Genomic DNA, 14,036 nt, shown 5'->3' with positions numbered 1-14,036 from the left:
GGGATGTTGAAGCTCTGTACTGAAGGAGGTCACTGCATTTTGCCCTTGCCCTATGGAGCGTGGTGGCTGGGAATAAGTTTCCTTTAGTACTTATCACTTAAAATAAAATGTAGCAAGTCCCGTCAGGCTCTTGTTAGAAAGCCTAATGTTGCATTTCCATTTTCAGTTTTATTTCTACCTCCTGAACCATTGGCATTTCTTTAACATCCATCAGGAGGTTGCTGTGAACTTTCCCTGTTTGAACTCAGTCAATGCTGAATTTATTTTCTAGGTAGTCTAATTTTATCATAAAAAAACTCAGCTCTGAAATTAAAGCTGGGTTATATCAGGTTTCTTGAAAATGTGAAATGTATGTGATATTGGTTTCCTCAACTTGTATGTCTTAATATATATATATATAAAAAAATTCTCCCATTTAAAACCTCAGAAATAGAGACTGCCCAGGCTTTGAGAATTCAATGGCATCTAGCCACACCAGCAATACTTGCAGCAGCAAATCTGTAGATACAATAGCATAAAAATTCAGCTACTTATTACTTTCATTAATCTTTACTCTGGTACTCTTGCTGTCTCTCTGTGTCTGATTAGCTCTCTGTCCTTTCTGGAGTCATGCCAAGCTAGGAACCTGTTTGAAAGTTAACATGTTGGTCTCATTTCCTAACTTGTAGGCTCCTGCAGGACAGAAGCCACATTCCTTTAGTCTAGAGCTTTTCAGCATTTAGCACAGTCCTTAGGACAAGGTGGATGCTCCACAAATATTCGATTTTTTTAAAAGGAATTTGAAAGGACTTGTCAAACCTGCATTCTAATTGCTTCCCAGAGAAACCTCAATATAGAATTCCTGGTCCAGGTGTCAGCAGTTGCCTGGGACTGATCTGATGAGGCTGTGCTGGCCAGGACTATGGCTCTTTCCTGGGACAGGGACCAATGAACTGCACGCCTCATGGCATGCTCTAACCCAGGGTGTGTGAGAGGTGTAGACATAGATGGCCCCCTTTTTCTCTACAAAGGGAGAAATGGACTGCTTGTTATATTGTAATTAGGGATCTGATGGGGTCTGCCATACTGTTAGGAAGGGACCTGCAGGTAGCCAGTGTAGGCCAGGAGGATGGCTCCTAGGGGCAGAGAAGCTGGGGACCAATCAGAGGAAGGGACTGCAGGAAACCACAGATAATGAAGAACCAGGAATCTGGGCTTTTGAGTTTATATACCTGTGGTGCATCAGCAGCTGCAACTGTGTTATGTAAGAACACCTGTCAATCATTTGGTAATATTACACACCTCCTGTAAGCTCTCCCCCGGACCGGGCCAATAAAAGGAGACCACTTGTGAGTCCTCGATATCTTTCTCTACTAGTGGAGACCAACCCATTCCTTTCTCTGGACCGTATTTTTACTTTGTGTAGCTTCCTTCTTTTCTATAATGAAAGCTGTTTGTGTGGAATTGCTTCCTGTCTGCATCCACTCCATTGCACTGGGCCTCCTTGTGAATTTTCCAACCAAGGAGCCAAAGAACCAGGATGACAGGCCACAAAGAGGCTGGACCTGACAATAGCAGGGTGAAGGTATAGCACACATAAATGGCAAGATTTCAGCCTAAATCTGAGTCCTTTTCAGTTTCTATTTATATTTCTGTGAACATCTAACATTCCTAAACCTTAGCTTCTTACCTGCAAAATGAATAAAATAATATCTTCTTTTCTCTGGTTTGTCATGTAAATGATGTGAAATAAAACAAGCAAAAAAGCTTCATAGATTATAAAATCCTATCCAAATATAAGATATCATTATTACAATCTTATCTATAACAAGTTTATGAGTGGGAAGGCATCTGGAATTTTCCATCAAATACTTCAGCAGAGCAGGTAACTATGTGCAACTGATGCAAGAATTTGAATAATTCTGTAAGAAATTCTGAAATAAATGCAGACCCCTCCAGTGGCAGAATGGGAGCGCATGTTTGCATTGGGTCACATGTTGAGGTACAGGTGAAAAATGTACTCCCAGCAAATGAGGCAGCAAGTAAGACTAATACCCAAACTACCTGATTCCAGTTAGGAGTACCAACAACTTAAAAGCAAAATTGTACCACCAAAAGCACAGCTACTTACTACAGGATAACATGACTTACCAGACCATAACATAAGAGCTCATATTTTGCCTTTACATATCACCAGAAAGAATAGAAGTGCAATTGAGGCAGCTCCAGAAATTATACCTCTCAGAAGCATTCAGGAACACTAAATAATCACGGATTAAGGATGCCACTCTAAGACCCTAAGAAGGGGGAATGTCCTGATATAAAAGACACAGCAGCCCCTGTGGCATCCCCAGATGTTCCGGAGAATCCTTCCCTCATCCAGTGCCAGGATTGTGGCAATTTCAATCAAACCTTCTCACAGCTATCCCTCACTCCTCTCCACTCTTCGCCTTCAATGTTCAACCTCTCTCTCTCTCACATGCATTATTTTTTATGAAGAAAAGTTGATATTTAGAGGTTGGGAAATTATTCTTTGTAGCAAAGCATACTCTGCATTTTTGAGTTGATGTAGTTAGTAAAAAAAAAATAGTGTTAAAATATGCTATGTGAAATATCTTGACTGTATTGACAAAAGATAACATCATAAACCGTTTAGTCATGAGACAGCTTTTCAGTATTGTATAAGTTTTTTTCTTTCTTTTTTTTTTTTTTTTTGGCCTATTTCTTTACTTAAAATGACAATGGAATTACACTAACTCACCAGGACTAGAAACCGAGAAATAAAGCATAAAGCTCCATAATGTTGTTGGGTGATATCTTTCCACATATTAAACAAATTGCTCAGATGTGACTTTTGTTGATTACAAAAACATTCTTCATAAGTAAATTCTCTCTGAAAGTTAAAATGCACATCCAACAAGAATATCAATAAAGCACCCAAGGATCTAGGGTTCTGATGTGTGATTAGATTTATCTCATGCTGCGGCCTTCCCAACAATTGAGTTTAGGAGAGCTGTCCTTGGTCCTGACCCCGAATCTCACTGCATTTGTCAAAGAATAGCCCAGCTTTTCCCATAGCCAACTCCGAGGATACGGCTTTCCCCAGGATTTTTGCATAGCATTTGTATCCAGATATACATTCATTCTGCTTATTCCTTTTTTGTTATTCACACATTCTCAAAGTAGTCATTGGGTTCTTGCCAAATGAATGACTGAACAGATAAGATAGAGAATTATAATGAGGAATTCGTAACAATCTTTGTCATCTAAAAATAAAGATAGCAGTCCACTATGTTTTGTTCACCATTGTATCTACAGAAAATATTACAGACTTTGCACGTAGTGACCTCTTATTATTTATTAAGTTAATGAGTGAATAAATTAATTAATGAATGTTCATATAAGAGAATGGCATGTTAAGTAACTTAAGAGAAAAAACACTCCACCTCTTGTGATCCTTGGAACCATAGGTGACACTTTGGATGAACTCTCTTCAATTAATATGCCCAAAGCACATATGGGAAAATGTACAACCCACCATTCCCTTATTTTATTTATTCCAAGATAAAGTGACAGAAAGAGGTTCTACCTGCTGAAATATACAAGAAGCAAAACATTAAAAACAGCGTATGAATACTAAGTATTGTGCTATAACACATTCCTTTAAAAGCAATCCTTATCACTCATAGTCTCTGGGAAATCATGGCAACGAGGTTTTTTGCTTCTGGCATGCATGCTGGCTAGTTCTACTGCATCCCCTACTTCCTGAACACATGTTTGGTATTCCCCGTCTGTGTGCTCTGCTTAGTGGACTCTCTCAAGTGAGTTGGGCACAACCTTAGCATTGGAAGAACCATGGAAGAGTCTGCATCTCTGTTACTTCTCCACTGCTACACCATTTTGGGGGGAGGGGGCTTTTATCCAAGCTCACTAATCTGAGTATTCAGACATAGAATTAAGTCCAAACACCCATTAGAGGCACTTTATTTTTTTCTTATTGATGTCAGGTTACATTGGATTCTAAAAACAGGGAAAGCATCTCAGTACAGAGATAGGGATCATTGTACCATATGCTCATGAGTAAACTCCTGAGAGGAAAAACATACAACACATTTAGAGAAACATGAGAAACATATTTCAGTTTGGGGTTTGGGTCTTCTATGAAAGAAGAATTGATGTCTGGAAGGATAGGTTTGGGCAAGACCAGTCCTCTTTCTCTTCCTTGATTGTAGTGAGGTTGTCCCATATCAGGGTTCTTTCTGTTTCTTCTTTCTGGAATGTCATTTACCTACATTATTTCATGAAGAGTTTTTTTCACAACTTCAAGACACAATACAGAAAAAGAATTTCTTTTTCTGTATCGTTTGGTTGATCTCATTCTAATTTATATTTCTTTGTACAATATTACTATATTCGTATATTGTACAACATTACTATACTGTAGAGATGTTTAAACTAAAAACAGGTTGTAAGATAATCTCTATTCTTTAAGATATGTTAAATATCATACATTATACATATTTCCCAAAGCAGCTGTTAGCCCTATTTTTACAGGTTTCTTTTGATGGCTTAAGGCTATCAACATATCTTTATAAAAATGAAGATAACTATTAACCAAAGCATATAATCATTTTAACCCAGACAATATAAAGAACCATTAAATTCAGAATTTGCTATAACTACTACAGTAATAAAAAAAAAGTGAAGGCTGTTAAAAACTTCCTGTCTTGAGATGGTATGTCCTTGTATTCCAGAAACTTAATGAGGGATAATAATAATGATTAGAATAATGATAATCACATCAAAATCATGAAAGTATGTTTAAAAAGCCTAAAATGAGCTTCCTGCTGAGATGATAAAAAGGGTTTTCTGAGGCCAAGTTGAGAATTGAATTTCTACATAGTTCAATTAACTTCACACAGAGAAAAGAAAAAAAACCCCAACTATTGCATGGCTCCATGCCTTACTCTCAACCCTCTGTAGCAAGCACAATAAATCAACAATATAATTATTGAATACCTAATGTGTTAGGTGCTGATGGTTGTAAACAATTTGCAAATACATGCCACTGGCCAAATAGGAAACTGGATAAATCAGTGCAAACAACGGTCTCTGGCAAATGTAAGAAAAAAAACTCACTCTGAGCAAAATCATATTTTTATGTATTCAAGAACTGGTATGGTTTATATCTCTTGATCTCCTGTGACTTCTCTACACTAGCTTGTAATACTCTTAAGGAAAAAGAGATATTAATGTGTCCCCCACATCCTGTTTTTATCACATGGCTCTCAGACCTCCCCTGCAATTCTGCAGAGTCTATTTAAAAGACAGATCTAAGAGTGACTCTTCACTATTTATAACCTTTAGTAGCTCCCAAGAATCGATGGAAAAAGGCCAACTTTCTAAACCTTACATTTGAGGTCCTCCATTGCTGGTTCCTTACATGGTATTAATACCTACTGCTTCTTTTACCTATATAGTGTCACCATTGCTTGTCTCTACTCGTGCTACCTGAAATGTCCATCTTTCCTATTAGGCCTTCTTTTTTCCTCTTACTTGGCTAACTCTTCTCTAACCTTCAAAGCTAAATTTATATATGATTCCCTCAAGGATACCTTCCCCATACCGTGAGACTTAGTTAAGTGCCTTTAATTGATACTTCCATTGCACTTTATGGATACCTCTATCAAACACTTGTTAACTTGTATCCACTCACATCACATTAGCTAATTTCACAATCATCTGTTCTCATTTTATTCCAAAAGCACATCCATCCTCACTACTTCTTTCAAATAGCTTAAAGTCACATATGTCATCCTTGATGCTAAATATAAATCACCATTTAACTGTTACTGTGTTGCTTAACTAGAGGCAATATTTGATACAATTGAAATGTCTACAATTTTTATTAAATTATTTAATACAGTATAAAACATACACATTCATAAAATTTCATGTCATAAATATACAGATCAATAAGAATTTTTACAAGTGAATATACCCCTGCACTTACCAGATAGATCAAGATATCAAGGTATAGAGTATTTCCAGCACCACAGAAACCTGATCCTGAGCCTCCCTGTCATGATTATTAATTCCTGCTAAAATTTTGCCTGATAGTGAACTTTATATAAATTAAATAATATCACTTATTGAACACGGCAGCAGCTCTTGGGTTTTGTGTGTGGTCTTGGCAAGCCAGGCCAGTCCTGCACGTGAGCAACCATGTCTAAGGGACCTGCAGTTGGTACTGATCTTGGCACCACCTACTCTTGTGAGGGTGTCTTCCAGCATGAAAAAGTAGAGACAATTGCCAATGATCAGGGAAACTGCACCACTCCAAGCTACATTGCCTTTACTAATACCAAACGATTGATTGGTGATGCTGCAAAGAATCAAGTTGCAATGAACCCCACCAACACGTTTTTTGATGCCAAACATCTGATTAGATGCAGATTTGATGATGCTGTTGTGTAGTCTGATATGAAGCATTGGCCCTTTGTGGTGGTGAATGGTGCAGGCAAGGCCCAAGGTCCAAGTAGAATACAAGGGAGAGACAAAAAGTTTCTATCCTGAGGAGGTGTCATCTATGGTTCTGACAAAGATGAAGGAAACTGGAGAAGCCTATCTTGGAAAGACTGTTACCATTGCTGTGGTCACAGTGCCAGCTTACTTTAATGACTCTCAGCATCAGGCTACCAAAGATGATGGAACCATTGCTAGTCTTAATGTTCTTAGGATTATAAATGAACCAACTGCTACTGCTACTGCTTATAGCTTAGACAACAAGGTTGGAGCTGAAAGAAATGTGCTGATCTTTGACCTAGGAGGTGGCACTTTTGATGTGTCAGTCCTCACTATTGAGGATGGAATCTTCGAGGTCAAATCTACAGCTAGAGATACACACTTAGGTGGAGAAGACTTTGACAACCAAATGGTTAACCATTTTATTGCTGAGTTCAAGGGCAAGCCTAAGAAGGACATCAGTGAGAATACAAGAGCCATCCGATGCCTCCATACTGCTTGTGAACATGCTAAGTATACTCTGTCTTCCAGCACCAAGGCCAGTATTGAGATTGATTCACTTTATGAAGGAATAGACTTCCATGCCTCCACTACCTGTGCCCAATTTGAAGAATTTAATGCTGATCTGTTCCGTGGCACCCTAGACCCTGTAGAGGAAGCCCTTCAAGATGCCAAACTAGACAAGTCACAGATTCATGACATTGTCCTGGTTGGTGGTTTTACCTGTATCCCCAAGATTCAAAAGCTTCTGTAAGACTTCTTCAATAGAAAAGAACTGAGTAAGAGTATCTACCCTGATGAGGCTGTTGCTTATGCTGCAGCTGTCCAAGTGGCCATCCTGTCTGAAGAGAAATCTGAGAATGTTCAAGATTTGCTACTCTTGGATGTCACTCCTCTTTCTCTTGATATTGAAACTGCTGGTGGAGTTATGACTGCACTCATTAAGTGCAACACTACCATTCCTACCAAGCAGACATAGACCTTCACTACCTACTCTGACAACCAGCCTGGTGTGCTCATTCAGGTTTACAAAGGTGAATGGGTCAGGACCAAGGATAACAACTTGCTTGGCAAGTTTGAACTCACAGGCATACCTCCTGCCCTGTGGTGTTCCTCATATTGAAGTCACTTTCAATATTGATGCCAATGGCATTCTCAATGTCTCTGCTGTGGATGAGAGCACCAGAAAGGAAAATAAGATTACCATCACTGACGACAATGGGCGTTTGAGCAAGGAAGACATTGAATGTATGGTCCAGGAAGCTGAGAAGTACTAAATTGAAGATGAGAAGCAGAGGGACAGAGTGTCATCAAGAATGCGCTTGAATCCTCCTATGCATTCAACATGAAAGCAACTCCTGAAGATGAGAAACTTCAAGGCAAGATCAATCATGAGGACAAACAGAAGATTCTTGACAAGTGTAATGAAATTATCAACTGGCTTGATAAGAACCAGACTGCAGAGAAGGGAGAAGTTGAACATCAGCAGAAGGAGCTGGAGAAAGTCTGCAACCCCTTCATTACCAAGCTGTACCAGAGTGCAGGAGGCATGACAGGAGGAATGCCTGGGGGCTTCCCAGGTGGCGGAGCTCCTCCTTCTGCTGGTGCTTCCTCAGGCCCCACCATTGAAGAGGTTGATGAAGCCAACCCAAGTATAAATGTAGCATTGTTCCACACAGTAAAACATTGAAGGATCTAAATTTGCAGCAAATTATGTGGCAGATTTAAAGTTGAGCTGCTATAGTAAATTGCTGGACATTCTCAATACTTGAATATGGAACATGCACATAGGGGAAGGAAATAACATTGCACTTTATAAGCACTGTATTGTAAGTGGAAAATGAAATGTCTTCAATAAAACTGTATTTAAAATTAGCAAAACAAAAAGTACAGTATTCATGGGATGTGAAAGCCACACATACAGAGGGATGAGGGCCAACTGCAGGACTCGAGTATGCATGGATTCTGGTATATGTGGGGGGTCCTGAAACAATTCCTCTGCATACATAGAGTGATGACTATATATGGTTTTGTTTACACTCAATAATTTACATTTATATTTAAGAATAGTCAAAACTACTTTATTGTAATAGAAGTCAGAATGATGTTTATCTATAGAAAGGTTAGATATTTACTTGAATGTGAGCAAAAGTGAGATTCTGGGATCCTAGTCATTTTGTATGTCAAGTGTGTGTATATATATATATATATATATACACACACACACACACATATATACATATATATGTAAAAATATATATGCAAAAATTCATTGAACTGAACACTACATGAAAATTAAGCCTCAATAAAAAACAAAAAACTTCACTAAAATATATTTTACCTCTCAGATTAGCAAAGATACAACAATATAACATTGTATTATATATGTAATAATTATATATTACATATAACATAATGTATATCTAATGTTAGGTAGAATGTGCTATTATATTAGGAACTGTGGGAAAACAGTGAATCATACATTCCTGGTTGGATGATAATCTGGTAGAACCTCTGTAGGGGGCAATTTAGTAATATCTAAAAAAATTATAAATGGACATAGCATAGGTTTGAACTCACATGTGAAACATTATTTGTAAATCCAAAAGAATGAAATAAACTTAAATGTCCATCAGCAGGTGTCTAAATAACCCATTTATAGGAGCACCTGCCATGAAAAAGAATGGGGGTGCTCTTATGCAAACATGATGAAATAACTTCTAAGATACATTATTAAGTAGAAAAAGCAAAGTACAAAACAATGTGTATAGCACAGTACCGTTTTATGTAAATAAAGGAGTGAACTAAGACGATTTATGTATCTAAAAGAATACATACAAAAAATGGTATGATTAATTTCCCATAGGGAGAGGAGCTTATGTGAGGGAGGGACAAGGGTGAGAGCAGAAAAAAATTTTGAATAGTTTTTCTACCTTTACATTTTTGAATCCCATGAGTATAATATATATTAAAAACATTAAAATCAGAAAACTATAAAAACTGAAAATGCAATTAAATTTTAGATAAGAGTGATGGGATTAGCTCCCTATAGAGTAAAATATGAGAGTGGTGATAGGGTGATGTGGGAAGGAGACATTTATTTTTACAGTATATACTTTGATATATTTTGAAATTTGTCTTCCGTGTATCTCATGTCTATTAATATTTCTTATGAATAATCAATGAGAGACATTCTTAAGAACACTAAAGGGAATAAATCTCTTTGGAAACACAAATGATTAAGATTATACTCCTTAAAGGAATTTAAATTAAGTTTCTATATAGAAATAGAGGGATAATTTCCCTGGCATAAGAATCTGATATCTCAGGAGAGACAAGAATGACACAAAAACTATATATACAATATCTAGAAGAAAATCAAGACAACTTGAGCAAAAAGTAGATGAGGGATTGAGATTTTCTGACCCATGCCTGGCAAATAATTTGTAATTGTTTCAAACTAGATAAACCAGAAAATAATGTCAGCCCTTCCCAATAACAATTTAATCTCCTGTTATTTTAAACACATTTTAAATTCAAGGAATAAAGTTTAACTAATTCTTGCTCAAGCTAAGAAAAAAAAATTACAAAATGTCTTGAGTTAGGCTTCATAAAATCAGGATTCAGGCTGGCACCATTCCTTTATCAGCCGTATGATGTTTTCCTCTTCTCTTTTCTGTCCATGTCTGACTTTCTGCAATATAACATATCACGCCTCCGCATGGTCACTATAAACACATTGCCAGGTACTGGATTTATATAACCTACATTCTGGTTTAGTTGCCCATAGAAAATGGAATTTTTTGGTGGTCCAATTTATGGACCTTATAGATGTCACATGTTATTGATGTCACAATTGACATCTTTTGATATTATGTACATCTTTTTGCATTATGTATAAAAATACTAACGTTTTTGTAGTTGTAGCTATTTTAATACTTTTTTCTTGCCTGGAGATGTTCTACAATTTACTCATGAGACATTCTTAGAGCATCAGCTTCAGAGGCTTGGCGAGGTTTGGCTCTGGATAGCCATGCCCAGTGCCCAGGCTGGGCCCAGAGAAGTCCCACGAGAAGGAGGCTGCCCCCAGAGCCCCTGCTGAGATTTCAGGGCAGTTGGTGGGAGGAGAACGAGGAAATGAGCCACAAAAGGAGGCAGGGTGGGCAGCTCAGCAGGAGGTTCAGACCCCTGGTGAGGGGAGGAGGGCTGCAGCCACCCTGGGTCTGCCCCAGGCCACGGCAAGGATGTCCAGTCACCAGGGACCGTCTTTCCACTGCCAGGCGAGGTTGAATGCCCTTCTTCTGTGCTTATCTGAACCACCTGCTTGTCATAACAACTCACCAGTGGGCCTGTTTCTGGATCATTCCTTTTGTTTCTGACCACACCCCATCTGACCACCCTTGGGGCATGGCCTTGTTCCTGGTCTGCGCTCACTGGTTTGCCCTGTGCAGGATTTGTGAAATTGTGGCAGAGCGACTTGGAGTGAGATCAGGGCTCAAGGTGACCTCTGCCCCTTGTTCTTTGAATGTTCAGTAGTGAGTCTGTGAACCTCCTTAGCCTCAAAAATGTGACAAAAAGTCAACATCAGCTGTGATGGATGGAGTGAAGTGGAGCCTGGGCCTGGCTCACACCCAGATGCCATGGCTTCTGGGGCCCACTGGGACTCCTTCCTGCCCTCTCCTGCCTCTCAGGAAATACCTAGGCCCATCCTGCAGCCTCACATACCCTGCTGGCTGACTCATGAAGTTCACTAACTCATGCAGCAGAAGCCACATTTGGCTGGCCTCTGGGAGGAGCCCAACAACCATGCATGTTTGTTTATGTGTGAAAGCCTGCAGCATGCGTGTGTGTGACTTCTGTACACCCCAAGGCAAGGGGTTCCTACAGGCCCCACGCAAAAGCCACCTCAGCTGCACCCCACCATGGGATGGACACACTGGACTCAGTACCCAGTGGGTGTCAGCTTCCAGGAGCAATCTGCACATGCCTGGACATTCTAGGTCACTCTGAAGGGATGTGTTAGGCTTAAAAAGTAAAAGGAAGAAAAAGCTCCAGGCCAAAGCAGGCCATTCACCATTCTTTTAAGTAGGAAGGGTTTTTCTGAAAGATTCCTGCCAGGCAACTGCAGTTATCAGCCACTTGCAGTCTTTCTGTTTTCTGAGTCTCTGGCCCAATGGCCAACACAGTTACCCACAAGTTTCCACTATCCTGACTTTCTCTCTTTTTAAAAAATAATTTTGATTTCAAAATATGAAGTGGCTACAGGTGTTTTATGTTACCTAGATGAATTGTATAATGCTGAAGCAGGGTTTTTAGTGTGCCCATCACAAGAATAGGGTATAGAATAGGGTATATTGTACCCAATAAGTAAGTTTTTATCACTCACACCTCTTCCATTCTCCCCCCTTATTAGTTTCCAATGTTCTTTACACCACTTTATGATTGTGTGTACCCATAATTTAGCTTCCACTTATTAGTGAGAACATATGGTGTTCGTCTTTATATTCATGAGATACATCACTTAGGATAATGGTCTCCAGTTCATCCATGTTACCGCAAATGACATTATTTCATCATATCTTCTGTAAACTATTCATAATAATAATAATAAAGGCATCTCACATTTATTACACATTTACCTGGTTCTATGCTATATAATGGTATTATTTTACTAACACTTAGGGCAATTCTATAAAGTAAGTAGTATTGTTATCTCATTTTACATATAAGAAAACTTGGCTTAGAGGATTATCAGTCAGGATCCTGTCAGGAAACAACATGTGACAGGTATCTGAGGGACTATTAACAGAGGTGTGGGAAGGATTAAAGTAACTAAGAAGGTATAAGACTAGCAAAAGTAAAAAGCTATTATACATCTAAGGCTTGAGTGGCAAGGAGAAACAATGTTATATGAAGCCAGTAAGAGCCAAAATGATGTAAAAAGTGTCATGCTACTGGAAGTGAAGCGTTTCTGTCAAACCAGAACACTGGGTTTCAGATTTCCAGGCTAGTCATCATTCCACTACAGCATACAGTTAAGTACATGGCAATCTTATGATGCCCCCCGTGGCATAGCTTCAACAAAGAGGTGAAAATAAATAGGTATAGTTAGCTTTCTCCTGGTTTAGCACCTTGTCCTTTCTGCAGACAAGGAGGGTGGAGCACTAAATGCAGCCAGGATACTGTAACTAAGCACTGTGTTGGAGCAAGTGTCACTTGTTCATGGAAATCCGATACACCATCCCAGTCGCCATTCATCCTTAGGATTTCTTGGAAAGGCAGCAGGGATGAAAATCAAAGTATGATAGTTTGAAATGGAGAACAGAAAAAGAACCTGGTAAATGTTCTATGATAATTTTATAATAACCATTCAATAAATGTCTTTTAACTTAAACTTATTCAGAAAATTTCATTACTTTATGCACAATGTTGATCATTTGTGAAGTATTTTCTAGAGGTTATATTTTTAAGAGTTGTTGGGCAACATGTCTATATCCTGGGAAAGCCAGGTAGAAAATAGGAGGTCCTGAAAAGCTTGCACACCAGTGAAAGAAATGAAGATATTTATCCAGAGGGAGAAAAATATTTTGGTGGAATCAAGTAGTAGAAATTTGCCCAAATTGCAATGGGAAAAATTGGGGCTAATAAGAAAAATAAAATTATCGAAAGCAAATTAGTTTGGATGTAAAAAACAGGGTTCTAATCATAATTTTCATTGCTAAGTCTCTTTAAAAATAAAATGGTTTGCCTTGCAAGGTAGTAAGTTCCTCATCACATGAAATATTCCAGCAAGATGTTGCAAAAAAGATTTTTATATTGAGATATCAAACAAGATGATCTCATAGATACATTTGAAGTAGGGTTAAGATTCTAGGCAATGTCATTAAAATATGAACTTTAGTTACATATTTGGCCTCTATATGGTCTCTTATCTTACAAAGAGATATTTGCCTAGACAGTGCAGCTGAAAATGAGTTTCCAAAAGTTTTCAAAAAAGCAATTTTAAAAATATTCTTTCTTCTTCAAAATTGCATTTTTATGAATTCTAAGTAAATACAAAAAAAAACCTCAGTAGGATTTTCCCCAAATTTATATTGCTTCTATTGTTCTATTTTCATTTGATTAGTTCTCTGCAGTGTACATCAACTCTTTAGCCATAATTCAAAGAAAATGAGAAGCTTAACATTTTCTTCCCATTAGCATTCTACCATTAGTAGGGCTGAGCAAGTTAAATTTCTGCTGGTGCAATGTGCTCTGCATAAGATAGCAGAAATCTCCTGCATTGAGGGAGTTCTTCAGGGTACAGGATATTATATCACTAATGCATTATCTGGTGAATGGAGTCTTCATTTTAGAATACAATGAGAGAATGAATAATTATCTGAGTTTGGAGCAGATGACACATATGGGATTTTGCTTGAACAAAAGGAATTATAAACACCCAATAGATGGCAGGAGTTCTAAAAATCCACAGATCTGATGTTTCTTCTAAGGTGAATTTGCTATTTACAGATACCCTAGCACAGATCCAT

The 14,036-nt window shown here is 38.2% G+C and overlaps 1 pseudogene; it reads left to right on the top strand.

Annotated features, from left to right (window-relative positions):
- Positions 1-6,174: 6,174 nt before the first annotated feature.
- On the top strand, positions 6,175-8,359 carry LOC138377145 (heat shock cognate 71 kDa protein-like; annotated as a pseudogene).
- The last annotated feature ends 5,677 nt before the right edge of the window (positions 8,360-14,036 follow it).

The sequence above is a fragment of the Eulemur rufifrons genome, chromosome 29 (assembly GCF_041146395.1).
Source record: "Eulemur rufifrons isolate Redbay chromosome 29, OSU_ERuf_1, whole genome shotgun sequence".
Classification (NCBI taxonomy): domain Eukaryota; kingdom Metazoa; phylum Chordata; class Mammalia; order Primates; family Lemuridae; genus Eulemur; species Eulemur rufifrons.
The sequence above is the reverse complement of the archived record's forward strand: the minus strand, read 5'-3'. Positions and strand labels throughout refer to the sequence as shown.